This window comes from Natator depressus, chromosome 5 (assembly GCF_965152275.1).
Source record: "Natator depressus isolate rNatDep1 chromosome 5, rNatDep2.hap1, whole genome shotgun sequence".
NCBI lineage: Eukaryota > Metazoa > Chordata > Testudines > Cheloniidae > Natator > Natator depressus.
Genome location: NC_134238.1, coordinates 64,850,670 through 64,878,132, shown reverse-complemented (window position 1 = coordinate 64,878,132; position 27,463 = coordinate 64,850,670). Strand labels below are relative to the sequence as shown.

General features: G+C 40.6%; 1 long non-coding RNA gene across 1 annotated transcript in view; it reads right to left on the bottom strand.

The window, feature by feature from the left end:
- LOC141988185 (uncharacterized) overlaps positions 1 to 25,975 on the bottom strand; it is a 60,916-nt gene extending 34,941 nt beyond the window's left edge. The window contains exon 1 of the long non-coding RNA XR_012639687.1: positions 25,790 to 25,975. This is a non-coding gene — a long non-coding RNA (uncharacterized LOC141988185). The remainder of the gene's footprint in view (positions 1 to 25,789) is intronic.
- Positions 25,976 to 27,463: the final 1,488 nt, after the last annotated feature.

Genomic DNA, 27,463 nt, shown 5'->3' with positions numbered 1-27,463 from the left:
TATGAAGTATGAATATCCTAGTTAAATCCATGCATCATCTTTGTATTTAAAGTTATGAATATTGGCTATTGTGACAGGGTCAGGCCAGATGGCTACAGGAGAGTGATCGAAGGCAGATATATTAGCCCCAGATTAAGCAGGTCCCTTTTCCCTGGGTAAGGTAACAGGGGCGGTTCCAGAACAATCAGGAACTTGCTGGAACCAATTAAGGCAGGCAGGCTAATTAGGACACCTAGAGCCAATTAAGAAGCTGCTAGAATCAATTAGGACAGGCAGCCTAATCAGGGCACCTGGTTTAAAAAGGACCTCATTTCAGTCAGTGAGGAGCATGCAAGGAACTGAGAGTGAGAGGGCGTGTTGCTGGAGGACTGAGGAGTACAAATGCTATCTGGCATTAGGAAGAAGGTCCTGTGGTGAGGATAAAGAAGGTGTTGGGAGGAGGCCATGGGGAAGTAGCCCACGGAGTTGTAGCTGTCACACAGCTGTTACAAGAAACACTGTAGACAGCTCTGATCCACAGGGCCCTGGGCTGGAACCCGGAGTAGAGGACAGACCTGGGTTCCTCCCATTCCCCCCGACTCCCTACTGGATACAGGAGGAATTGTCCTGGACTGTGGGTCCCACCAGAGGGGAAAGTCCCTGGCCTGTACCTCAACCTACTAGGGGGATCAGCAGAGACTGCGGGGTTGGTTCTCCTTCCGTTTCCCCATGCTGGCCAGTGATGAGGTTAGCTGAGTGAATGGCAGATTTGAGCCACTAGCAAAAGTGGCCAAACTGAGGGCTGCCGTGAATCTCTGAGGCAAGCAAATCCGCCAATAAGCGCAGGACCCACCAAGGCAGAGGAGGAACTTTTTCAAACTATGTATTTGTATCTCAAATGTTTGTCCTTGGGGTGATCTCCACAAGGTAATTTACATCCAGTCTCTCCAGCCCATTGTGAATGGACTATTCAAGCTTGATGGGCCATTAAGAAGACTCAACTCTCCAGATAACTCTTCCTGAAAATGCCTCAGACAGACTAGAGTCAATGGCCAGCCCTGTGATTCAGCAAAACATATAAGGGCATGTGATGTGGACATGTGACCTCAGACTCCATCTTTGTCAGTAACTTTCCATACACAGGTGCTGTGGGCACTGTTTGGGACACTAAAGATCCATACACATGACAGAGGATATAAAAGACATCCGAGACATCTCCATTTTGCTTCATTCCTGCTTCAATTCTCTGGACTGTGGATTTAAAATTAAAAGGAGTACTTTGAACTTTGGACTGAGGACCTTCTGATCTTTTGGACATTATTAGAGAGACTTTTGCAAGCCAGCAGTCTATTCCATCATTGCTACAAACCTGATTCTAAGGACTTTGCAGACATTTGTATGTATATGATCTTTTAACCATTTATAACTCTAATATTTTCTTTTATTAATAAATCTTTAGTTAGTTTACTAAGGATTGGCTGACAGAGTGATATTTGGGTAAGATTTGAGATACCTATTGACCTGGGGGTAGGTGTCTGATCCTTTGAGATTAGTAGAGCCTCACATATGGTGAATTGCGTTTTCAGTAACTTGTTACTATGCTAGACCTGTTTGTCTGGATGGGAGCCAAGGGCTGGAATGCCTAAAGGGGACTGTGTTAGATTTCTGGTTAATCAGGGTGATGCTAGAGAAGCTCTTTTGCTGCTGCTTTGGTGAATCTAATTATAGAATAAACCACCAGTTTGGGGGGATTGTCTGCCCTGTTTCTTGTATTCTGCCCTGAGGTGGCATTCTCAGTGTGGTCCATTCCAGGCACCTGGTCACAATGGGAATGCAGAGGATGACAGAAGGGAGCATAGTGTGGGAGCAGGAGTGAATTGGACTAGAAGGAAGATAGCAAGGGTGAAGAAGAAGGGCATCAAGACAAATGGTGGGACCCATTGGGAGAAAGCCATTGAAATGGAATGGTAGCCATGACTGAGAAAAGTAAAATGAAATGGTGATAGAGATGTGAAAACAGCTTGTGGTGGAAGAGAGACTGTTGCAAACAGAAATAATCATACAAGAGTCTGAGTCCAAGTATGCTGAATGTTGAGATCTGGTACCATCATCTTCTTGCTACTGGAGATTGTGAGGATTTGTCTCGTAGGTGGCACCGTGAAGGTCTATGGTGAGGAGCAAGGGAAGGGGCTGTAGAACTCTGCTTACCGGGCTACCAATAGGGGAGAGTGCAGTTTGAGGGAGATAGTTTCTCCAAAGCCTGACTTCAGAAATAAGTAAAGCTGTTTTGAAAATTATTTTCCCATCCCATGAGAATTTTTAAGAATTTGGAAAAAAGTCCCCATCCCAAATCGGAACAAATAGTCAATCTCAAACATTTTTGTGAACCAATAATCCAAATAAAAATTCATCTCAATTATTTTGAAGTGTTCTGATTTTGATTTCTTTTTCATTTTTTTTTAGTATAAATTGACTAAAAATTCAAAATGAAAAGTTATCTTCAACCAAAAAATGACAGTTTTTGTTTAAAAAATATCCAAACGGGACAATCTGACAATTTCAAAACTCTTTTCACAATTTTTTTGAATTGGGAGAGTTGTCAAAACTGATCTTTTCTCGCCAATAGTTTGTTTCAATGAATCAGCCTGTTCCAATGTTAAAATGCTTTGTCAGAAAATTCCCATCCAGCTCTAGTCATAAGCTTTAATGAGTTTGAGAATCTCATGCTAGTCCTTAGGTTGGATCTGTCTATTTGCAGTTTGCCTCAGTTCAACATTTTTGCTAGTCTCCAGCCAAGAGACTTGAATAGCACAGGATTTTGCAGGTCGGATTATGGTTCATAATGGCAGAGTTATGCTGGAAAGTTTACACAGTATCCACACACGTCTGTTTCACTCTAGCCAGGGCTATGTGTGCCTGGCTACCACAACTAATACATTCACATACAAACATTTTTGGACTAAAAAGCTGCAGCTACAAAGTGTGACAGGGTCAGGCCAGATGGCTATAGGAGAGTAATAGAAGGCAGATATATTAGCCCCAGGCTAAGTAGGTCCCTTTTCCCTGGGTAAGGTAACAGGGAAGGTTCCAGAACAATCAGGAACCTTCTGGAGACAATTAAGATAGGCTGATTAGAACACCTGCAGCCAATCAAGAAGCTGCTAGAATCAATTAAGGCTGGGTTTTAAAAAGGAGCTCACTTCAGTTTGTGGTGTGCGTGTGAGGAGCTGGGAGCAAGAGGCACTAGGAGCTGAGAGTGAGAATGCGGACTGTTGGAGGACTGAGGTGTACAAGCATTATCAGACACCAGGAGGAAGGTCCTATGGTGAGGATAAAGAAGGTGTTGGGAGGAGGCCATGGGGAAGTAGCCCAGGGAGATGTAGCTGTTGCACAGCTGTTCCAGGATACACTCTAGACAGCTGCATTCCACAGGGCCCTGGGCTGGAACCCAGAGTAGAGGGCAGGCCCGGGTTCCCCCCAAAACCTCCCAACTCCTGGTCAGACACAGGAGGAGTCGACCTGGGCTGTGGGTTCATGAAAACGGCCAAGCTGAGGGCTGCCATGAATCTCCAAGGCGAGCAAATCTGCTAATAAGCACAGACCCACCAAGGTAAAGCAGGAACTTTGTCACAACAGCGATAAGAATTCTCTTTGTAGTTTTCATGGGATGGTTAACTATATGTTAAAATATGTCCACAAAAAGTCTCTTTATATTCTCTGCTGAGACAGGAACAGTGTTTACATTCTCTGACACCGCAAAACAATTAAAATATCTGGAGATATTTCACATGGAGTAGTACTAGCAAAGGAACAGTCTTATTTTGATGAATAATAGGTTTTAGCTAACTGTAGCACATAGTTCTAGGACATAAGTAAGTATGGAGAAGAACTGCAACAAAATAGAGTTACTACTAGACACATGAAACAAATGGAATCAATAAAATAGATAGACAGGCTGTCACTGTAGAAACAGATCATAATTTTTTATTATCTAGTTCATGAATATACAACATCTACACAAGCACAATACAGTGTGTGACAAAAATACTAGCGATGGGACCAAACCACATAATTCAGATCCTGATTTCAATTTCAAGCACTTTAAATTTTGGGAAGGTTTGGATCCTGGATCTTAGCTAGGTGTACTGGCATTGGTCAGCTGTCACATATGCATCCTGATCCAATTTTAGATTCCTTATTCCCCTTTTATCACTTTCTCTCTCCCTTTCCCTTGTCTTATATTCCCCCATCTCTTCCCCCAAGAATGTTCAAATCCAGGATTTTTGTTCAGGCTTATCTCCAGAATGGACACAAGATTATATTAGTTCAAGTGTAAACTGTAATTGAATCTCATTAAATCTAGGAGGGGTTCCTTCAAGATAAAATATTTTAAAACTTGGAAAGTTAAAATTCTATCCTCCATACAATCAGTAACACATTTTGAAAATAATATATGCTAACAAATCATGCGTTTTTTTGCCCATCTAATCACTTGATTGTTTAGAGAAGTTTGAGTCTGCGACTACTGCCAAGTTAAAGGATTTGATCCTTTTATGTCAACTGGTAAAGGCTGATGCTTTTGGACCCAGAGACTCCAGGTTCAGTCTCCACAGACAGCCCATCCGGGGCAACATTATACAAAGATTTCTTCAGCCATCGCTTTAATTTAGACTGCAAACTTCAATTTGCCTTTTTGCAGCTCTCTACCAAAAAAACTTTTTATCCACAATCTTATAGGTCATCATGATGAATTATTATTAGTGGATAATTATTATTAGTTCTTCTTTTAAAAGACTTTCATTTACTGTATACTGAGCTCCATATGTATATATCAAAGCTGCTCATCAAAACTAATATTCATACTATCTTCATGAATCACTGAAACAAAAAAATGCAACACTGAATTAAAAATTAACATTTTAGATTGAAAGTTGACATTTCAGGCCAAATTTTCAAAACTCAAAGGGACAATTTTGTTCTTAATGTATGTATACCATCCACTTCCAGGTGCAAACTGTTAAACCAAAATGAGTAATTGTGCACGTAAAATAACACTTCGCATTCTCATTTCAATTACAGTGCCAGTGTGATGCATGTTGAGTGTCATGAGTCACTATGCTGATGTATATGTCAGAAAGATCAGTTCTGTTTGTATTGTTGCATACACCTTTGGCCCTTGTATTTTTGTCTCCCCATGTTTTCCCCAAATCAGACTCTCAGTTGCATTAAACGCCATCACTGATTTTTTTCCTCTTCAATGGATTTGACCCTATTTCTCATTCTAGTACATATTTTATAGTGCTTTAACTTAAGTTCCCCTCCCAGTAGAGAATAGGTGTCAAAAAATCTAATATTGATGTGAGTAACATGAGCAAATTATTTGATTCATCTGTTACTTGTATAGCACGCCTGGACTGTTTCATTTTCATTTGTCAGGAAAAGTGTTTGTTTCCAAGAGGAAGAAAGAAATGGGCCTGTACAGCTGTTGAAAGTACTTTGTTTACCTAAGGCTGGGAAATTGTTGTAGCAATGCTAACAGCATGCATTTTTTAGAATGGCACTAATTGCACCAATAGCTGTGACAAAAGTACTACCAAGAGTGCACCCTTGACTATCTATAGCAATGCCAGTGATGGCTTGGCAGAGGCGAAGACTCAGTAGGTCATTAGGAGGCCAGACTGTCAGCTTTCTCCCACTTGTTTCACGCTATTCCATTTACAGCTTGTTTGGTATCAGTGTAACAGAGAGAAACACATAATACGGTGAGAGAGAAATCCTGGAAATGAAAAGTTGTTCTTTATACTGACAGACTCAAACCTTTAAAAATCATCATGCAGAATGTGTCTGCACACCAGTCTACTTACCAGTCCTCAAACCTCTTTTAAAGTTACTGTATTTTTAACAGGTATTGAAGACAACTTTAAGGGAAGGATTGGAATGTAAGTACACAACCAGTCTTCAAGTGGGAAGGGTACTGAGATATCCCAACATTAAATTTCAGGAAAAATACTCACACTGGCATTATCAGGATTTGTTATATAATTCCTAAATGTAATGACCTCCAGAAAATCCTTTCAAATCCCACCTCAAGACTCATTTCTTCTGAGTTACCTATAAGAAACCAACTAATGGTAATTAGTTTGAAGGTCTCTCATGTATGCTTGATATGTATTAATTAGAAATAACCATTAGCAACTGTAATAAAATGTTACATATGCATAATGTACATAAAACTAAACATATTTTGATAATTCCCCTCTACCTCACCCATATATGTTGCTTGTCTAGGGGTCAAGAAAGGGAAAGAATTGGAACCAACAATATGTATGCTTATTATCATCCATATCACTGTGGTGATTTTTTTTCCAAGATCCACCCATCCTCATAACACTTTGTAACACTGAAACAAACACACAAAATTAAGGACCCAGCTGCCCACCAATCCCTAAGAAGTTATGTAATTTATGGACAGCCCCTTTATATTCCATGTCTCTTTTTTTCCTTTTCTTTTTAGTCTTTACTATAGGTTTGTACAGGACTTATCACAATGGGATCTCTGTACACTAGCACAATAAAAATAATTTAAAAGCAATAATCAAGCAAGCTTTGAAACACAGAATCCTAAAAATTTCTGGTGTAAAATGAGTTCGTTTTTACCACTACTTTTATAAGTCTCTTTTCCACTTAGTGCTTGCTGATGTATAATGTAATGATAGTTCAAAAAGAGTAGAAAAGCAGGGTTCTTTCTGCAGATGTCCTGTCTTGGATCATTTCATAGCTCGCGCTCTAGCTGTTATAGAAACCAGTGTCATTATCTGTCTATATGTCAAATCTATCTAGATATTTTAACTACAATAATAGAAGGCTTGAGGAAAAATAGGTCAAGTCACAAAAGTCTGAATACAGCTGAAGTTTTGTTTCTCTATACTCCCTGTCCTTTGTATGTAGATTTCTTCTTTCTCCCACTATCATCTGTTGATTTAGTTAAAGTTTGTCTGAGGTGGGTGGTAGTTATTTGCAGGAAAGTTGTAACAGACAGCTAGGTCTGACATTTCATCTGGAAGGCAGTAAGATCTGTGGTCATTCTAATCTCTTGTGGACAGATCTCACTCTTCCCGACAGTGAAATCTATTAAACTGTGGAATAGTCTCCCAGGAAAAGTGGTAGAACCTTCATTGCTAGGGACATTTGAAACTAGACTGAACAAAACACTAGAAAATGTGTTGTAGGGAACAATCTACACTGGCAGAGTGATAGACTAGATGACTTAATAGTTATCCATCTTTAACATCTGTGATTTTGCAAAACACAGGATTTGCCACACCAGTCAGTAACTTACACTCTAGAAGCTGGTGAAAAAAGCCTAGAATGCACATGGCCAATTATGCAACGTTGTACATAGAGGGGAAATCTTCCCTGACAGCTGCATTAATCAATGTGTCATTATTGTTAATAACTGTTTATATTATTGTATTAGAGTAACATCTAAAAACCACAGTCAAGGATCAGGGCCCCACTGTATTAAATGCTGTACAAATGGGCACCACATAAAGCAATCTTTGGCCCTGAGAGCTCACAATCTAGGATTATGATAAGATTCAAAGTGATGAAAAACCCAGACAAATGGAATGACGTATCCTGAAGTATGAGAATCGATAGTGCTTAATACCTCAGCTTGACTGACTGTTAATGGTCATGCCATTTCTACAGTTCTTCAGAAATGCATCTTAATTCTATAGGTGGATTATACATTCTGGGCTAAATTTGAGCCAACTGTATTCACATTAGGAAGTGCCTTCTCTCATGTCAGTGATACTATATATGTGAGTAGATGCTGTCCAACATGAGTAAGTGTGGGACAGTCTAGATTCAGATGAAGCTGTGTTTTCCTTTTTTTCTTTTATTTGGTTTACTGACCTTTAATTTCACTGCATTTCTCAGTGGTCTTCTATTATGTGACTAATTAAAAAGGAGAAACTGATCGATTTTCATTGTGCTCTCATAATTCTGAATACATCAATCACGTCTGCTCTATTTAGCTAAGAAGGAAATACAAATCCCAGTGATCCCATCTCTCACTATATGTTTGGCCTATTGCACCTCTAACCATTTCTTTGGTGCCTTTTTATAGACTACTTCCATTTCCACAATATCTTTATGGTGATGTGACCAAAATTTCCATAAAGAAGAGACTATAATTGTTCATGAAGCAGTTATTGCAATACTCTCTATACTATTTTGGGGGGGGAGGTTAATGTCATCATGTATCCTATTTCTTATTGAATACTCCCACTGCACATTTGGAAGACATTTTCACTAACCTATCCACCATGACTCCTAGGTCTTCCTCAAAGTTCTATGCAAATTCAAAGCCCAACAGCACACAAGAGAAGTCTGGATTTTAGCAGATGTGTATTGTTTAATCTTTATCCAAGTGAAATCTGTCATATTTTACAATCTGCCACAATCTTAACCTGTGGAAACAGCTCAATGTCATAAGCAAACTTTACAAACTCACTTCCCAATTCCTCCGCATACCATGCATAAATAACACTGGTCCAAATAACAACGGAGCATCCTGCTACCAACCTTGTTTCCACAACTGGAGTAGCCAATCAAGAACTCCTTCTTTCCTAAAAGTTATTCAGTTATTAATCCACTTATCAAGGCTTTGATCTTTAGCATATGGTTACTTATTTTCTTTTATAGTCTCTCTTGAGAGATTGTATCAAAAGCTTTTTTGAAAATCCAAATAAATTATATCCATTGGGTCACCTTTATCTACTATTTTTGTTAACTTTTTTCAAAGAATTCTAACAAAGTAGAGAGGCACTAGAGTTCTGGCACTAGAGAGAATATAGCCTTAAAACTTTTCCTTTCTAGGCCGCAAAGTTCTTACTGAGGCTTCATTCCTCAACAGCTGCATCCTACATAAAATACACTAACCACCCCTACTGCTCATCAGCACACAGTGTAGAGAAGTAGTCATAGCAGTAGAACATGGAGACATCTGTATGCAAACTTAACATTTGCTTTCTGGGAGCATTCATGCAAGTAAAGTTCAAGTAAAGTAAAGTTAGCTGGGTTCTAAAAAAAATTCAAATTTTGCCACACTGGTCTGATAGGGGGCGGGGCTGGCTGAGGGGAAGACAGCATATGCAGCCCACAATGATAAACAGGTTGAGAACCACCAGTGTAGTGTCTTCCTCAGCCATCTGTAATGGATAGCCTCCAATCTCTTTTTGTTAGCCACTGTCCTCAGCCAAATTTCTGCTCCATACAATAGTGTGTTCAGTACAATCACGTGGTGTAATCTGACCTTTAGTTTGGTATGGAGATCTGTTTGAACCAGTGTTAGTCCTTCCAAAACTAATGTTTGCTTTTTCTAATCTTGTATAAATATCTTTATTACAACCACCTTCAAATGTCATCATTCCCAAATAGAAGAACTCTTCTACCTCTTCGATTTCTCTTCCATCCATGTCATCTTTGCATCTGTTGTCCAGTTTCCCAACTTCATAATCTTGTTTTTTTCTGCATTTACTTTCAATCCAATTTTTATAGCTTCCTGTTCTACCTCTGTTGTAGGGCAATCATTCCTTTCCACATTTTATTTAGTAAAGCAATATAATTGGCAAAGTTGAGGTCATGTAACTCATCTATACTAACCCATTTTACAAAGGCTATGATGCCTTTTGTTTCTTGCTTTATCACCTAGCCTGATGGTAATGCATAGAGGATTGGTGATAACACACACTCATTTCTAACACCAGTCACAATACTGAACCATTCACTCAGCCCTATATCTGATCTTACTGCACATCTTCTTAGCATATGTGCAACATGCCTCAGGTGGCACATGACCAGGATTCATCACCGAATTTGGTCCGCTAGTTGGATCATTATCTTTCCTGGCTTGGGCCAGGTACTGATGGGGAGTGAGACATGAATACTGATCCATCTATTTCCATCATATAAAGTCATTATGTTGATCAAGTTCTAGCAATATTCCATCTGTGGATGCTATCAAACACTTTCTTCAAGTTCTTGAAGGTGGGGTTTTGCCAAGCAGTAGCTTTTTTGATGATCTGTTGAAGAGTGAATATCTGTTCACAACAACACCCACCAGAATGGAACCCAGCCTGTTCTTCTCATAATATTTCAACCATTGCCTTCTTCATTCTATTCTGAATGACAGTATCCAATACTTTGCCCAGGTTGATGGCAGTACAATATCTCTCAGTTTGTGCACTGAGTAAAATCAAACTTTTGTGGCAATGCCATGATTATACTATCTTTGGCAAGTGTTCTTTCACCTATGTGTGTACACACAGCCAAAGCAAATTCTTTTAAAATCTGAGTGAACATTTGCAGAAAATATTTTGTAGTATTTGCCCAGCTGTAATCCCCAATACATTTCCATGCTGCTGCTCTCACACCTTTTTGTTTTATTTTGCTTAGAAATACATAAAACTTATGGATCTCTAATATGGTATTTTTAAATAGCCTCCAAGATGATTCTTTGCCAAATAGAATCTCAAGCTGTCTTTTCTCCACCTGACTTAACTGAATAATTGTAGAGTCTCTTGAATATGGAAAGGGGATCTGCTGGTAACATCAGCTACAGCATGGTCCTAAAATAGCCTGCCATACTTATTGGCAGAAACAACAATGTAGGCACAAATATCAACTTTTAAAAAAAATTTATTGAAAGGTTTTACCTTGCCACACTAAGAAATATTGAACATAATTTAATAAACTGACACCTATGCTTGGAGGCCCTACATCTCATGCCGTGGCAATACAAAATGTCTTTAGGACCAGTGAACTTTTACAAACATTAGGCTTGGACCAGATTCTACTCCTGTGATAATTCCTATCCTAGAATAAGCTGTTTATAGTAATAATGGCATTCATCATGTATAACATGATCCCTCCCCCTTCTTGTTACTTTGCCTGTCCTTCCTGTGTAACATGTCAGAAATAGTCCTATCCCATTTATTTTTATTGACCCATCGCCTAAGAAACCAGTTATTTTTGTTTCCACTTTACCCTTTTTTGTTTTGAATTCATATGATTAACATAATAGGGCTTTTGTCTTCTCCTTTTACACAGATTATAATCTGTGGTATAACTCAGTCATTCCAAATTTACAGCAGTGTCAGGAGAGAACAAGGCCTAAAGAACTTGGCAAATATATTATTAGTCATTATCTCCATTTAACTGAAACTGTGAATTTTCATAGAACCCTATCTGTATCTAATTGTAATAAAGCTCCTTTAAGGGTTGCTGCTGACAATAGCATCACTAAGGCTCAGGCCTCTAAGAAAAGGAATTGTGGGAGATTTGTCTGAGGGTCATAAGACAGTTGCTTCAGGTTAGTAACAAAGTGGAGCTGGTAGAAAAGCCAGCTGAGATGAGCCAGATAGGTTCCATGCAGAACAGCCAGGAGGAACTACAGAGAGCAGGAGGAAGTGGGCATAGCACCTGGCCTAGGAGTGTGAGGCCAAGTAGGAGGTGGCCCGCAGAAGAATGAAGTGGGATTTGGTATGAAGGTGAAGACCAGGGTTTCCAATAATTGATAATTAATAAATAGCCAATAATTATTCAGTTAATATTTTAATTTATCCATCTGATGTTTAACCAGTTTACATTTACCAAACAATTAGAGACCTTGGATAAGTCAGAGTGACTGAATTTATTAGAAGATTAGGCAGCACATAATAGAAAGAGGTACAGTAGTTAACATGCAGTTCTGTGAGAGCCATGTCCTTGCAGCATAACCATCTCCTTCTGATTCTGTCAGGGCTCTGATTAATTGCCTATAATCGGACCTTATTATAGGTACTCTGTTTACTGTTGTACTTTTCCCCTTTTCATATACACACTTATCCTTATTTTTAGCACATTTCCAAACTTCCTATCCTATTTCATAAACGTCCAACTGCATGATCAGCATCTGCTGTATATTCATTGTTTGTGCCATTTACATAGAGTATACATTTCCAATAGAGTATACATTTCCAATAAATACATTAAACGTGTCAACTTAACATCTGCTATTCTTCTGGTTAGTACATTCCTTGCAAAATCACTTACTAAGCTAAATAACAGAACACAATATAAAATAACTTTTAACATATTTTGCAAACTGGTATTTTTCACATCCTACAATCATTTAACAGCTTCTCAAAGCATCTTGGGAGTTTGGTTTTCCAGCAGGCCTTAGGCCTATCATAAGTTTGGCCTTACAGTCAACAAAGGGGACACAACACTTCACTCTTTAGGGTCTCTTGGCAGGAACCCACAGTTTAAGGAGGGTCTCCTCTACACCACAGCAGTGCCATGAAGAGAGGCAAGCTGGAAGAGGAGAAGAATACTGTGCTGGAGAATCCAGGAAAAGGCCTAACATTGTTGATTAAGCACAGCCAGGGCTACATGACTACAGAGCCCAAAAAGGACAGGCAGAGTGAGAGATTGTCTTTGTTCGGACTGTTTTGTTTCGATCCCTGAAAGGCAGGGAGTCATTTAAAACCCCATTGTCATCCAGTCACTGAGGGAGATGGTGAACTAGCAAGAAAAGTGGGCAAACTGAGTCAATGACAACAGAAAACTAAGAACCCCATTACTCATATAGAACTTACATTTTCACTTCCCATTTCTCTTTGTCTACCTATGAACCTCAGTTGTTCTCTAAAAGCAGATTTAGATTGTAAATTATTTGGCACCAAAATTTCATTTTTACTTGGTGTGAGTGCCTAGCACATATCTGTGTACTCAAAAATAATACTTATTAATCATGCTAAATGATTTGCATTGTCTTCACAAAAATAGCTACTTACTCTTTGGGTAAAATACTGGCTTTGTTAAAGTCAATGGGTATTCTGCCATTTACTTCAATAAAGCTAGGATTGCACTGTATATTTCTAGTTACTCAAACTCTTGCCACCATGTTCTGCCTCTGCCACATGTTTTTTAACTTTCATTTAACCATTTTAAGATAACAAAACAATGCAAACACAGACACTCATAATGTAGCCTTAGTTGTCTGAACAGCACCTACAACAATGGGACCCTGATCCATGACTGAGGCCTCTTTGGCATTTCAGCAATACAAATAATAACGATTGTGTCTTACAGGCACAAGTCTGTGGGCCAGGGTGAAGCCATCCAGTCCCAGTGGGAATATCAGGAATCATTCTGCCTCCTCAAAACACAACGCCTCCAATACTTTTCAGTACACATGGAAGAGCACTCGCACTTACAACTCTTCTGGAGTAACTTATGGTATTGGCAATACTAGCCTCACATGACCCTTATGCTCAGGGTAGAGCAAGGGATGCACTGTGTGGGGAGGCCTATGTAAGCGTAATAAAATGGAAAAGAATAATTTTGCCGTGCCCCTTTGTGCACTCACACAGGAACTGCCCATGATCCAACAGCTGTATCTGACCGGCATCAAGTCTGAAGGTGAAAGAGAACCAGAGATTGAGGATAGTCTATAGCTATGGGACTCATAAAGCATATGCATGTTATAAAGTTGAAAAATAATATATTATTTTTAAATCACCACAATCTAAAATAGGCTATAAAGTCTAATATATATGGCCTTGGAAGTATTAGATTTTTATCAGTAAATGTCAATTTCACCATACCCACATACAAACAGAAGAAAAAAATTTCATTAAACAATTATTTTATGGCCCCCACTCTCCTATTGTCTGGCACCTCCATGATTTCCTGCAAGTGGGAACATTTAAATAGATAAAAAAATTAAAAATACTTAAAATCCATAATTTTGTGCAACTGTAAAAATTTAAACTGATACAAATCAAAAATGCTTTAAAATAAACATAGATATTATCCATCAAAATTATTTTTTAAAATATCAATTTTAATTCTTCCAAGACTAAGTATATAGTATAGGTTTTGCCATGACTGAAAAATTAAAGCAATGACTATTTGCATAAAATAATCCCAGCCAGAGACACTGTTTAGTAACTCCTTGTTCAACATGATGATTGCATTTCAAAGTCTAATCTAACCACATTCCAAGATATTTCAAAATGTGTGGCTTTAGAGAATGGGAACCATCAGAACTGGGACTATACAGTGCAGAATTCAGAGAGTTCAATGTGGGATGTGCAGCAGCTACCCAAGCTTTGCATTTGTGAATTTAAAACAACATTATCCAATTTATCACAATCTTGTAATTTATCAAACTCACACTGGAGACTAAACTAAATACCATGTAAATATTTATCTGACCTATAAATAATAGTGTCTTCCCCACAGAGATGAAACTTTGAGTTTCAAAAGTCTGGATCAATATCATTAATATATAATGATAAAGGTAACAAGACAAGAACTGAACCTTGAAGGACTCTGATAGAGCTAAAAGCATTATCTGAGCACAGCTTTTTATAAGAGAGGATAAGACCAAACCATGACACCCTTAGGCTCCTAATTCTTTTTCACTAAAGTGATTTGTCACCTGCAGACTGGATGTCTGCAGTGCTCTCTAGCTGGGGTGAAAAGTGAAGGACAAACAGACACCTCAACTCCATTCCATGCAGTAGCCCAGGGGTGGGCAAACTTTTTGGGCTGAGGGCCACTCTGGGTGGGGAAACTGTATGCAGGGCCGGGGCAGGGGGTTGGAGTGTGGGAGGGAGTGTGGGGTGTGGGAGGGGGTGCGGTGTGCAGAAATGGGCTCAGAGCAACAGATTGGGGCAGAGGAGAGGTGCGGGGTGTATGAGGGGGCTCAGGGAAGGGGGTTGGGGTGCAGAAGGGGTGTGGAGTGCAGGAGGGGGCTCAGGGCAGGGGTGTGGACTGCAGGAGGGAGTTCAGGGTAGGGTATTGAGGTGCAGGAGGGGTGCGGCAGGGGGCTCAGGGCAGGGGGTTGGGGTGACCAGGGGTGTGGAGTGCATTAGGGGGCTCAGGGCAGGGGTTGGGGTGCACAGGGGTGCGGGGTTCAGCAGGGGACTTAGGGCAGGGAGTTGGAGGGCAGGGTGCAGGAGGGGTTTGGGCTCCGGCCTGGCGCCGCTTACCTAAGGCCAGACCGCAGGCCATAGTTTGCCCACCCCTGCAGTAGCTTGTCTTCTGAACAAGTCAGAGCTGAGAAAAAGTAGTACACCTGCATGTTCCTTTGGCTCCCCATTCAATTCCAGGTCAAATTCAAGGTCCACATCCCCATCTTTAATACTATGAGGGGAGTAAGGCCAGTGTCTCTCAGGGATTGTGTCTCCTTCCATGAACCTTGAAGCCAATGATGCCAACTGACATTTTAGGATGCTACAGGCAGACCATTCTCAACACAAGACTCTAAATCAGCGGTTCTCAAACTGTGGGTCGGGACCCCATTTTAGTGAGGTTGCCGGGGCTGGCGTTAGATTTGCTGGGGCCCAAGCTGAAGGGTTGCAGGGCTCAGGTTACAGGCCCCCGCCTGGGGCTGAAGCCCTTGGGCTTGGGTTTTGGCCCCCTGCCTGAGACAGTGGGACTTGGGTGGGCTCAGGCTTCAGTCCCCCCTCCTGGGGTCATGTAGTCATTTTTCTTTTGAAGCTGATCGAGGTGCAATGAAGTTTGAGAACCCCTGCTCTACATAATGGCCTTATTACTAGAACTGATCAGTTAGAGCACAACTCTAACTAAGCTATTCACATCCATGTTTGCAGAATTCAGGCATAATTTAAATCAAGAAGTTAAAAGGAATTTAACCATTAAAAAGGGTAAGGGAAGGCAAAGTATTCAGTGAGGCTATTGGAAGGAATAAACTTAGTCATGTGTGTAAGTGTTGGCAGAATCAGGCCCTTATATTGTAAGCTGTTCGAGGCAGAGTCTGTCCCTTACAATATGTTTGTGCTGTGCCCAGCACAAAATGGCCTTGTTACTGATTGGGGCCTTTAGCCTCTACTGTAAAAAGATACATAATACAATTAATAATCATATTCAAGGAGGTTAAATGTGGTGCAGAACGTCTTCAGTCAAAATAAAGGAAAACTTTTTTTTAAAATAAATCTAAAAGTGCATACATTTACATGCCAGGTAAAGTACACGCAGATGAATTATTCTTAGAACCAGTCCCATTAGCTGGAATACCATTATTAATTTTCTTACATTTTATAAGGTCATTCAGCCCCAAGGATTCCAGAGTGTTTACAGCTATATTTATGAGGACTTCAGTTATGAAGTCCATAGGTAAGGATGTGATCATAGATCCATTTCACACCTTATTATATAACTTCTACACAGTTCACTGTTTATGGAAATGAGATTTTCATCTGAACTTATTTGCCATTCATGTATGGGTGTACTTGTTTATTCTCCCACACCCATACATTCATTAATATAGGAAATATACTTCAAATGAAAATTTTGACAGTGTCTCATATTTTTGGCTGTCTCTCACTCAGAAATGGAAACGTTTCACATTTCTGAATTCACCCATAATTAGATGTCTGTAAGAGCTTGGGTGTAGATTAGTTTTGAAGGAAATATGTTGTGAATCAAAATATTATTAGCAGTCTTTATCAGTTAGGACTGGATCCCCACCAGCAATGCTGCCATTGAAAATTTGAACTCATGTATAAATCTTTCAATGTGAACCAAGCTGTGGGTTAAAATGTTCACCATGAAACACTGCACAAGTTGCTGAGTGCTGGTTAGGGCCACTGAAGAATTTAGAAGCTCCACAAATTAGTGGAGCTTTGGGGAGCTATGACATAGCCTGAGGACCTCTTGAATTTAGCAGCTCTCCAGGGAACTGGGAGTTAGAGGTAGTCCTTGAACCTATTGAGCTACTTAAATTTTTATGCTTGTAGATGCAAGCCATTTTAGACTTCAGCTAGTTAAGCACTCAGCACTTAAGGTTTTATGTGCATGAAATTTGCTGAAGCATTAAAAATGACAGAAGATGAAGCCAATTTAACTCTATGAATACCATATAAAACTTTAAGCAACCTTGTAGGGTTCACACTGCCCCAGCAACCAATGCCATGAAGGAGTCCTGTGGGATTGTTTACATGGCGGGGTAATGTGCTGTACATGGATGTGATTTCTAAAGTGCACTAATGTGTTGTGCATTAATTGCTCCATGAAGAACCCGCTGGTGCACACTAAAAGTTCCCTAGAGCACTTTAACATATACTTTAGAAATCATATCCCTATATTTTGCATTGCTGCTCTTTGTAGACAAGCCCCAAGCTTCAAAGGGATCCCTTCCCAACTGTCATTGCTACTCCTTTTCTGGAGAGTTCCTGAGCTCTCCAAGAGAGGAAGTATCAGGAAATCCGCAGCAGAGACTCTCCTCTCTGGCAGACTTCAGGAATTTTGCAAGAAAGGACAGTATCTGCAATATCCCTTCTCCAGAAACTCAGGATGACGAAGAAGCAAAAGTGGGCACTATTTTGAGTGGCCTGCCAGCCACACCACAGAAATTAAAATAGCTAGTAATACTGATGCACAACTGTTGCAAACTGTATCCAAGTTTATAATAAGACATTGCTGACCATTACATTCCACATCCAGTCAATGATTCCTGTACAATAAGAGGAGAGCAACTCTTCAAAACTGAAGGTTTTTCATCTATATCAGTGCCTGTGCTAGGCCATTGGGGCCCTAAGCAGGAATATTTTGCTACCCTCACCTGCCAACCCCAAGCCCCGCACACACACAACACATACTAATAATTAATAGGGAGCCCCGTGGAGCTGCTCAGGCCCTAAGCAATTACTTAGTCTGCTTATACCCAGCATTGGCTCTGTCTACAGTAAATATAGTGGAGCCCTACTGTCCTTTCAGAAGGATGTATAGGAACTGGGTATAGTGTATAGGAACTGGGTAATATTCCTTTAAATGGTTTGGAACACCTGTAGTGATTGTCCTTGTTTTCTATTGCAGAAGCCAACAGAGCAGCAGTGTATATATGTAATAGGCCTTGTATGTTTGCATATAGTTAGTGAACATGGTTGTTTGGAACCCAGATGTGTGCATCCGGTTTCCTCCTATTCTTAATGTTGTGTAGAGACTGAAGACATGAGAGGACATATTGGAGAAGATAAACGAGGGACCCCAGGTCCTTTGCCAAAAGGTGGGAGCAAGCCCAAATATTGGTGTCTTTGCCCAGCATCAGGCAGGACCTAAACTGCAGGGTGCAATCATGAGTCTTCCTGGGTGACCAGAAAACAGAACACAAAAAGAACCTCTCATTGTTGCAGGATTACTTTATAAGCCTTAGAAAGGAATAACACTAGATCTGTGTGAAGAAAAGTGACAAGTCTATCTGGCAACCACTGACTATTTTCACAGATTTCTGGTACTACTCAGTGGGACTTACTCACATGCTTAACGCTAAGCCGATGTTTAGGTGCTTTGCTGATTAGGGATGGACTTATTCATGTGCTTAAAAATAAGTATGTGCTTTGTTGCTTTTTTTAAAACTGAGGCACATACCACCAGGTCCCACAATATGTAGATTTACTACACAACTAAATTAGCTACACATGCCTCTGCAGTAAAGCCTATCTTCGCTCCAAATACTGATATAAAGTGCTAAAAAGGCAAATTAGCACGCCAAGCTAATTCTCAGGTCTTTTTGTTCCAGTTTACTACAAGAAGGGAATAGACCATCCATCCAACAGAACTTCTAGGGAAGTTTAGGAAGGCAGAATGTAATTACCCCAGTAGAATTCATTCCTATTCTTGCAAACTGTGCCATGAAATATTTGATGGCTGCAGGATGTCAGGAGCATGGTTTTATGTCTTGTATAAAATCACAGCAGCACCCCTGACACCAACCTGAAGTATTTGGTTCAGTGTTAACATAGTGGGAAGTATGCACTTCCCTGCATCACAAACACAACTTCCTGCAGCACCTTGGTTTTCTTTGGAGGTTTCCCATCCAACAATTTTACTTGGAAATTAGACTGTGAAGGATTAGTCAAACCATTTACAATGTATCCTACACATATTTAGGATTACAGTTCTCATAATTTTTTTTTTTAAAAAAGACTTTTAAAAGCAGGAAGAAGTATCCTGTAACTATGGGGCTTTATATTTGCATAGACGGCACCTAAGTTAAATTGATTCCTAAGCTTCCTTTAAATACCCAAATCTGCTTTAGGATTTGTAGATTTAGCTTAACACCTTGGGGAAAATCTCTTCATTTAAGGAAATGATTTTCTCTTTACTTTCAGCCATTTAGAAAAAGTACCACTTTAACAAACATTTTTTTAAAATATGGTTTATAAACTGCCTTCTAGCCTTACTAGAAAGAATAAATTCTATCTTTGATCAGGGGATCAAAGAAAAATTATATAGAAGCATGAGCATCATAACCTTTTAAATTTCTGCACTCCTTGATACTAAAAGCTATACATCTTTTATAGATGCACAGGATAAAACAAAGATATTTAAAAGAGCTTGGGCAAACCCTAACTACCATGAGGCACAGATTAAGCACAATCTACTTTTATATCTTGTAAAAAGCCACAATAGCATGACCATTAAAAATAAGTGTGGCAGTGATGTTATCCTATGGCAAAATGTATTATTTGTGCCCCAGTAAATAGTAAGTTTATGTGAGTCATAGCTGTGTAACATACACCATAGAGCAATTTATAATAAATAAAGTCCAGGGTTCTCTGCCACAATGAATCATTCCCAATATCAAATAATTGCAATTATTTAAAGATCTCATTGCAAATTTAAATTTATAGTTGCAATCAGAAAGGAGACTTAATCAAAATTCTCATCACCCATGGTAAAATTCACCCAGATGTTGTGATCTGATATTATGCCCTCCATGCATAGTCTTCTCTCTGGAAAAGGTCTTTGTGTCAGTCTTGCATAGGATACTGTGGTAGGACACATTGGGGATGGGCCAGCAGTGGTCCAGTGGCAGATTATGTCTTCCAGTGCACATTACTTTGCATTTATCAATATTGAATTTCAATGTGTGTCACAGTTTCAAGATAACTACACATGTTTTTTCCCCACCGTGGGACTGTGAGGTCGCCCACTGAAAGGTTTCCAGTTCCTCCCCATCACCTCTCTGGGCAGAGACCCATGTCTCACTCCCTTCTGACCAGGGGTTCTACATTTACATTTTGATAACCCCAACCTAAAGGGCCAGCACCTGTGCTTTGCTTTCTCTCTGAGGGTTATGATAGTGTATTGCTAGCAGTTACAAGTTAGCACACAGCTCCTAAGCAAGCACAAAATGCATTACAGAGAAAGCATATAAAAGAACGTACACACATGCAAAAACGTTTAGCAGACGTCACCCTCAACTCCAACATAGGGGTGTGCTAGGTGTTAGTCCTTCAAACCATACAACTGAGTTTTTCCTGTGATTACAAGTTCATATCAGTCTTTAGATCAGGAACCAAAATGAAGGCCCCCAATTTAGTTATGCTCAGGCTCTTTCTTCAGAAGTCCTTTCTTTGTCTGTTGGTCACTGGAGAATTCAGTTTGAACTAGAATATGCAAGAAGGTGGCATCTCTTGGAAGGTGTTACAAGCTGAGTGATTTTCCTAAATCATCCCCTGTCAATATTACTTCCTGCAAGAGCTGTGGTAACCCTCATCCCTAGAATGCATACAAACCCTGGCCCACAATGATACCTAAACCATTCATACATTTAGTACTATGTGGTCTCCCAAAGATATTGCAGGAAGTTGCCCTATCTATCACAATGCACTTGTGTGTTTTGCTGAATCTGAATCTAACCCTGAGCAACTAGCACTGAAATAGTAGGCACAAAGGGGTGAACACCAGCTCTGCACCTTCACCCTACCTTGCAAGGGTGGACTTCAGCTCCCCATTCGCTTCATGCTGTACCCACATAAAGCCCAAATACTTGGACTTTATGGACCTGGTCCAAAGCCCACTAATGTCATTTAAAGAGGCTTCCATTGACTTACATGGGCTTGGGATAAGATCCAATGTGCGTGAAGTAAATTTCACTCTGAGTAAAATCACAGCCAAAAAAACCCTCTAACTATACATTGACAAACTTCACATTCACACCAAGGTCTGGAAATTAGAAGTGGAAAAGAACAAGAAGGAAAAAAATAACTTTTACCAATTGTAAAATCAATTTTAAAAACCAAAACCTTTTACTTTTTATTCCTCAACTGAGGAAATGGAATGTTGGAACGTTAAGCTTAGCTTTAATAAACATTAAATCTCTGCCCCTACTGTTTCTATCTCTTCTAAAAATATACTAATCTTGTTGATACTTTAAGAAAAAGAGTTTTACTTCCAAATTATGTCTCTGTATGGAGTAGGACATCTGGATTAGAAAATCTCTAAGCAAATCTGGTTTTGGTAGCAAACTCCAAACATTTACATGAATAATCTTTAACTGTTTAGAAGCATTAAATTCAGATACAACTAAATCTGAGAATAATGAAAGTCTCCCTAAATGGGCAAAAAAACCAAATTCACTGCTGCCCATATTATTTTAAACTCATTCAGCATCTCAAGTGTTTTAGAAACTGTTTTGTGTTTTATTTTCAGCATGCTGGGGCGGGGGGGAGGCGGGAGAGGGCCTGGGAGACGCATGGCTCAGATGCAGCGAGTGGAAGGGGGGGACCAGCCCCTTCCAGCAACTGAGATGCTGCTCTGCAGCCTTGCATGGAGGTTTCCTGAGACAGCATGGCTGGGGAGGTGACTCCCGCTGCCTGCCCGGGCTCGGGTGCTGGGATCCCCAGCAGCCAAGCCAGGTGGGGAGCAGAAGCCACCTCCCCCCAGCCAGGCTCTCTCAGGCAGCTGCCGGGCAGGGCTGCAGAGCAACAACCGGGAGGGGCCGGCATTAAAAGCAGCTGCCTCCTGCTCCCCACCTGGACTCCTGGGGAGCAGGGAGAGCAGCAGAATGTGCTGGGAGGGCAGGCTTAGCGGGAGGACAAAGCACCCCTTCCCCCACAGGTAACATGGGGCGGGGAAAGTGCAGTGGCCTCAGGGCTGGGCACGAGGGGACACACACGTGACCTGCCCTGTTGCTTGTGCCCCCCCCCCACTATGGGGAGGCACCAGTTGAATATGGAGCACCCTCAGGAGAGGAGGCGGAGCAGGGGTGGGAAGAGGTGGGATGGGGCGGGGCATTGGGAGAAGGGGTGGAGTGGGGACGGGGCCTAGGATGGAGCAGGAAGTCGAGCACCCCCAGGGAAATCTGAAAGTCAGCACCTATAAGTTTCTAGCCCTTATGGCTGCAGAGAAAAAATGAACCCTAAACACTGTGACACCAAAAGGCAAATCAAAAGAATACCCAAAAAGATTATTTTTGTAAATCTTCTGATATCTTAAACCAGTCTCATGATAGGGGGAGCAGGGGCTGATTCATGATTTTTTAACCCTTGGTGTTGGCAGTACTGGAGATAAATGAATGTGCAATGTGTTTGTGACTGTGTGAAGCAGTTGTTACTGTTGTATAAGAAGTGGGTGAGGCTGAAAGTCATGCTCCATTTTGGAATGCAGTGTTCAGCATTGCAGTGTCAGAAAAGGATGAAGCTACCTGCAGTTTACAGCAAGGTTTTGTTGGTGTGTTATGTAATGCTTTTTTTAAAAGTCTTATAAATACAAGTTCTCTGTGCCTTAATATGAAGAACACATCAACTCTGGGGGGAGGAGAGTAGAGAAGGGGTTCTCTCCAACTGTCAGTCTGCCAGGAAGATTAAAGGATCTGTGTCTGAAGAAGTCTGTCCTGCCTGAAAAGGAACTATCTTCTAGGGAGTGGAACCAGCAGCTTATTGACATGGAAGGACACGCACAATAGCCATTGGCAGGAGCACAAGGGGGACCAAATAGTTATCCCGAAACAGATTGTTTTTTTTTATCCTGTAAAAATCCTCTTATGACGGATTCTCATGTCTTGATACAGGAGTTCAGTAGGGTTTCACTGCAGCCTTATGTCTACTGGAAGACAGGGCAGGCAGAATCTGTGGAAGCCCGTTCATCAGGAATTCTCCACCTTCAGTTCCTTGTGTTCCTAGCACAGAGCCTTCCACCTCCCCAAGCACAGCTGCCCTCAGGACCGGCCTGGTGTGAAGCCTGTTTATAGAATGGTAAGAGCTAACCCACAGCTCAGTGTAATATGAGACAGAAACAGGATTTTGCCCCAAATGAGAAAAGGCTTCTAACTATGATTTCCATCACAAAATGTGATACAGAAATTATGATTTAGCTCTGTGGGTTAAGTAGTAGTGTGGAACATCCAAGTCATACATTATATGAATCCAGCCTCTATTAAACAGGAAGCACTTGTTTCCCCTTGACCAAACTATGTTCTTTCCCTTGACTTTAGCAATTAAAAACAAAAGCACTAAAGAAACATAATTTACATTGAAAGCTACTGGCACTTAGAAGGGTGTTTTTATTTACATACCCTCCAAGTCTCTGCACGATAATGCTTAACGCACTGATTATACACAGTGAGAATAGTACATTGAAACAATGAAACAATAACAGAATATTTGTTTTGCACTTAGTTCCTCAATACTTAAAGAAATTCAGAAATACTCTGGGAATTATATTTGGCTCAGAGAACTCTTCAGCCTCAGATATGAAAAGTTTTTGATTTTAACTGTATGAATCATATCTCAGTCTCATTATTTCTCTGTTTTTGCATTTAAATTATACAACTGAAGTACCATAAGAATAATTATTGTCTCTAAATTCACCTGCAATTTTTATGTCAGCCCCTTTCATCAGTTTTTTTTTTTTAAATCTTTTCAGGAATAGGTATCAAGATAATGGGAAAAGATTAAAATATATGCTTCCATCTTCTATTTTTCTCATTTTTTAAAAGAAATACTATTCTAATTCTTTTCTGGTATAAAAGTAATCACTCGCAGATTTAAATGATACTCCTTGCTGTTTAGTGCAAAGGATCACTCTTTCTGTATGAAAATGGTGATTATAGTTTTCATTGAGATGGGCTAAATTATTCAGCTGTGTGGGTTTCATCAGATATTGAACTGAGATAAATTCAAATGAGTTTAAAAATGTCCTCTTTTTGTCAGGCAACGATTTCCTAATAGGCAATCCACCAGTTGTGACACAGTGACATCCAAATGTAACGCTAGTTCCTTGTTTTATAAATAAGATCAGCTACATCCAACAAAGGCCTGTGTTTATGAAAGCATACCTCCTCAAGTTCTTCTGAATGTGAGGTGTTTAATGCAGTTATATTCAAGTCTACTTTCTTTGGGTTGGAGTCTAGAGAGTATACTGCTGGGGGAGTGAGGAGTTTGTTTAAATGATGGATGTTAAATGTTAAATCTCAACATTTTAGGGATGAATTCACAAGAATTAATTGTTGCTTTGCCCCACTCCAGCAGTGCAAAGCACCCTGAAACACACTTGAATGTCCCCCAGGAGGAGAAATCTTTTGGGAGCGAGGAACCAACATAGCAGCTCCTAGTCTCTCCCACTCCCCACAACAACCACTGGCATAGGAAATGTTGCTGGGTAAAAGAGGATGTTGTTGTGATGTCCATGCATTCAGCTAGTCTTCAGCTTTTGGAACAGCCCCATTCCACCATATATAACCAGACCTAAATTAGAGAAGCCAATACTGGCGAATCTGACTGACCACCAGCTATTTTCTAGATCTGAGGAGCATAAAAGTAGTTTAAAGACAGTGTGTAAAGATGCCTCCCTTCTTCCCCCCCCAAGCACAATTCAGCTGCACCGGAGAATCTAACATACTATTTCCAAACCTCTTGGACCTGATTCTGGTCTCACAGCTATGTGAATCAAGAGTATGTTCACTGAAGTAATTGGGCTCAATTGTCCCCTGTGTTTCAGGTCTGCTCAGCACATGGTATGGGGGGATCCCTGGCCTTGTACTGGCCTGCCCAGTATCAGTTAGCACAACCTGATGGCGCTTTAACTTCCTCACTAGCATAAGGGTCCCTAAGTGGAGACCAACCAAGCTCCCAGCCTGGTTTTACACCAAGAGGGAATTCTCTGCTGGCCATCTGCTGCCAGAATCTGGCCCAATGTTGTTATGCTGCTGTACAACTAGTATATGTATGATCAGAATTGGGTCCCTTGAAGCTGAAAATCTGATGAGAACAAGACTTTGAGAGATTTATGGAGCTTTCGTTTCCAGCCCTGGCCAGAAATACTGTGAGAACAGACCTTCTTACAGTGTTCTGGGGCTTACAGTTCTAGTGCTGGAACATGGAAGTGCAAAATACATAATGGTGACGAAGGTTGTCTGAATTTTTATACCTCAAGGTCAGTGTCTGGGTTGGCTTAAAAAAATCAGGGGGATTGGCTTTCTCATTTTGTCTGTACATTTGCCCATCACAATTTAAAATCAGTCCTTAAATGTCCTGTCTTGAAAGTTATCCTAGCCTTACTGTACTTTACACATGGCTGGTTGTCCGTAAACTGCTGTTTGTCCACTTCACCTCTCATTTACATGATGAATCAGAACTGTTCACACCACTAATACAAATGCATTACATGTTGTACCCTCCCTCTTTATGATTAATTCTACTGGTGATACAAATTTGCATGAATGAATGTCAGCGTGTTTTCTGCCCTGAACATTTCCTGCTGGCTTCAGTTCAACTCTGCTGACATTTATTACAAGTAATAGCTAAATATTCTTGATTTAATGGTGGCGGTGGCCCCACGTCTGAAGGTGATGTCTGTAATAAAAACAGACAAGACTAGCTTATAAAAAATACTAATCAGATTGTGTTTGCACACATAATGGATAGGCCTCACAGATACACCAGCAAGATGGAATGGAGGTTTTTAAAATGCAGCTGCTAGAAGTCAAAGTTCAAGAACGTATTACCTGCTTTATGTCTTTGTTCCTCTCCCTTCTTTTCCCATCTCCTTAAAGCACCTGTGGCACTAATGCAGAGACCAGGCATAGCTGAAAGGGTCCATGTTATCATTTCACTCCCTTCTGGGCAAACAGCATCATGAATAACATAAAGCACAAACAACGCAGCCCGCTACTTCACTGTTGTTGCTGGTGCTGATGCTGAAAAAGAGGGATGGGAAGGGATGGTAAGTCAATAAAATAAATCCCACATTTTAAAGTCTTATTCTGTAGGGCCTAATTTTTGCAAAAGTGAGTGTACCCCGACTTGCACAAAAAATGCAAATATGTTATATTGTGAGGACGAGGGAGGAGAAAAATGTGTAGCCTGCCTGTGCTGGAGAGAAGTGGGCAAGAGAAAGGAGAGATTAAGGGAAATGTTTTTTGGAAGAGTGAGAGAGTGATGGTGTCATAAATATAAAGGGAAGGGTAACCACCTTTCTGTATACAGTGCTATAAAATCCCTCCTGGCCAGAGGCAAAACCCTTTCACCTATAAAGGGTTAAGAAGTTAAGGTAACCTAGCTGGCCCCTGACCCAAATGACCAATGAGAGCACAAGATACTTTCAAATCTGGACGGGGGAGCAAAGGGTTTTTCTGTCTGTGTGATGCTTTTGCCGGGAACAGATCAGGAAGGCAGCCTCAGAACTTCTGTTAAGTTAGTAAGTAATCTAGCTAGAAATGCGTTAGATTTCCCTTTGTTTAATGGCTGGTAAAATAAGCTGTGCTGGATGGAATGTATATTCCTGTTTTTGTGTCTTTTGTAACTTAAGGTTTTGCCTAGAGGGATTCTCTATGTTTTGAATCTGATTACCCTGTAAGGTATTTACCATCCTGATTTTACAGAGGTGATTCTTTTACCTTTTCTTTAATTAAAATTCTTCTTTTAAGAATCTGATTGATTTTTCATTGTTCTTAAGATCCAAGGGTTTAGGTCTGTGTTCACCTATGCAAATTGGTGAGGATTCTTATCAAGCCTTCCACAGGAAAGAGGGTGTAGGGCTTGGAGGGATATTTTGGGGGAAGATGTCTCCAAGTGGGCTCTTTCCCTGTTCTTTGTTTAAAACGCTTGGTGGTGGCAGCATACAGGTCAAGGACAAGGCAAAGTTTGTACCTTGGGAAAGTTTTAACCTAAGCTGGTAAGAATAAGCTTAGGGGGTCTTTTATGCAAGTCCCCACATCTGTTCCCTAGAGTTCAGAGTGGGGAAGGAAACTTGACAGATGGAATGGGGAAGAATAGAGAAAATATGAAGGGCAGTTGGGAGAAATTAAGGTCTTAATTTTGCCCAGCACAGTACGGGTGCACTGCAGATTATAGATGCAGGAAGGTTTTTCTCCCTTGAGCCCTGGCAGAGGAGTTGGGTACAGTGGCTGTCCTTGCATTTTCCTGAGCACAAGGACTGCTCCAGGCTTTAACCGGCAGCAGCACTAGCTTCCCCAGAAGGGTCAGGGAGGGATTCTGCCCTCTTGCCCTCCCCCCATAGAGGAGCAGATCTGGCTACCCAAATGTTGTGACTACTAGGCAACACAGAAATCATGCTCCTGGAGGAATTGTCCTTTCCCTATTTCCCCTTAACATCAATCCACTGAGACCTGGACTGTTAAGCTGAGAAAATATATTGCCCTGTTTCACAGCAGAGTGCA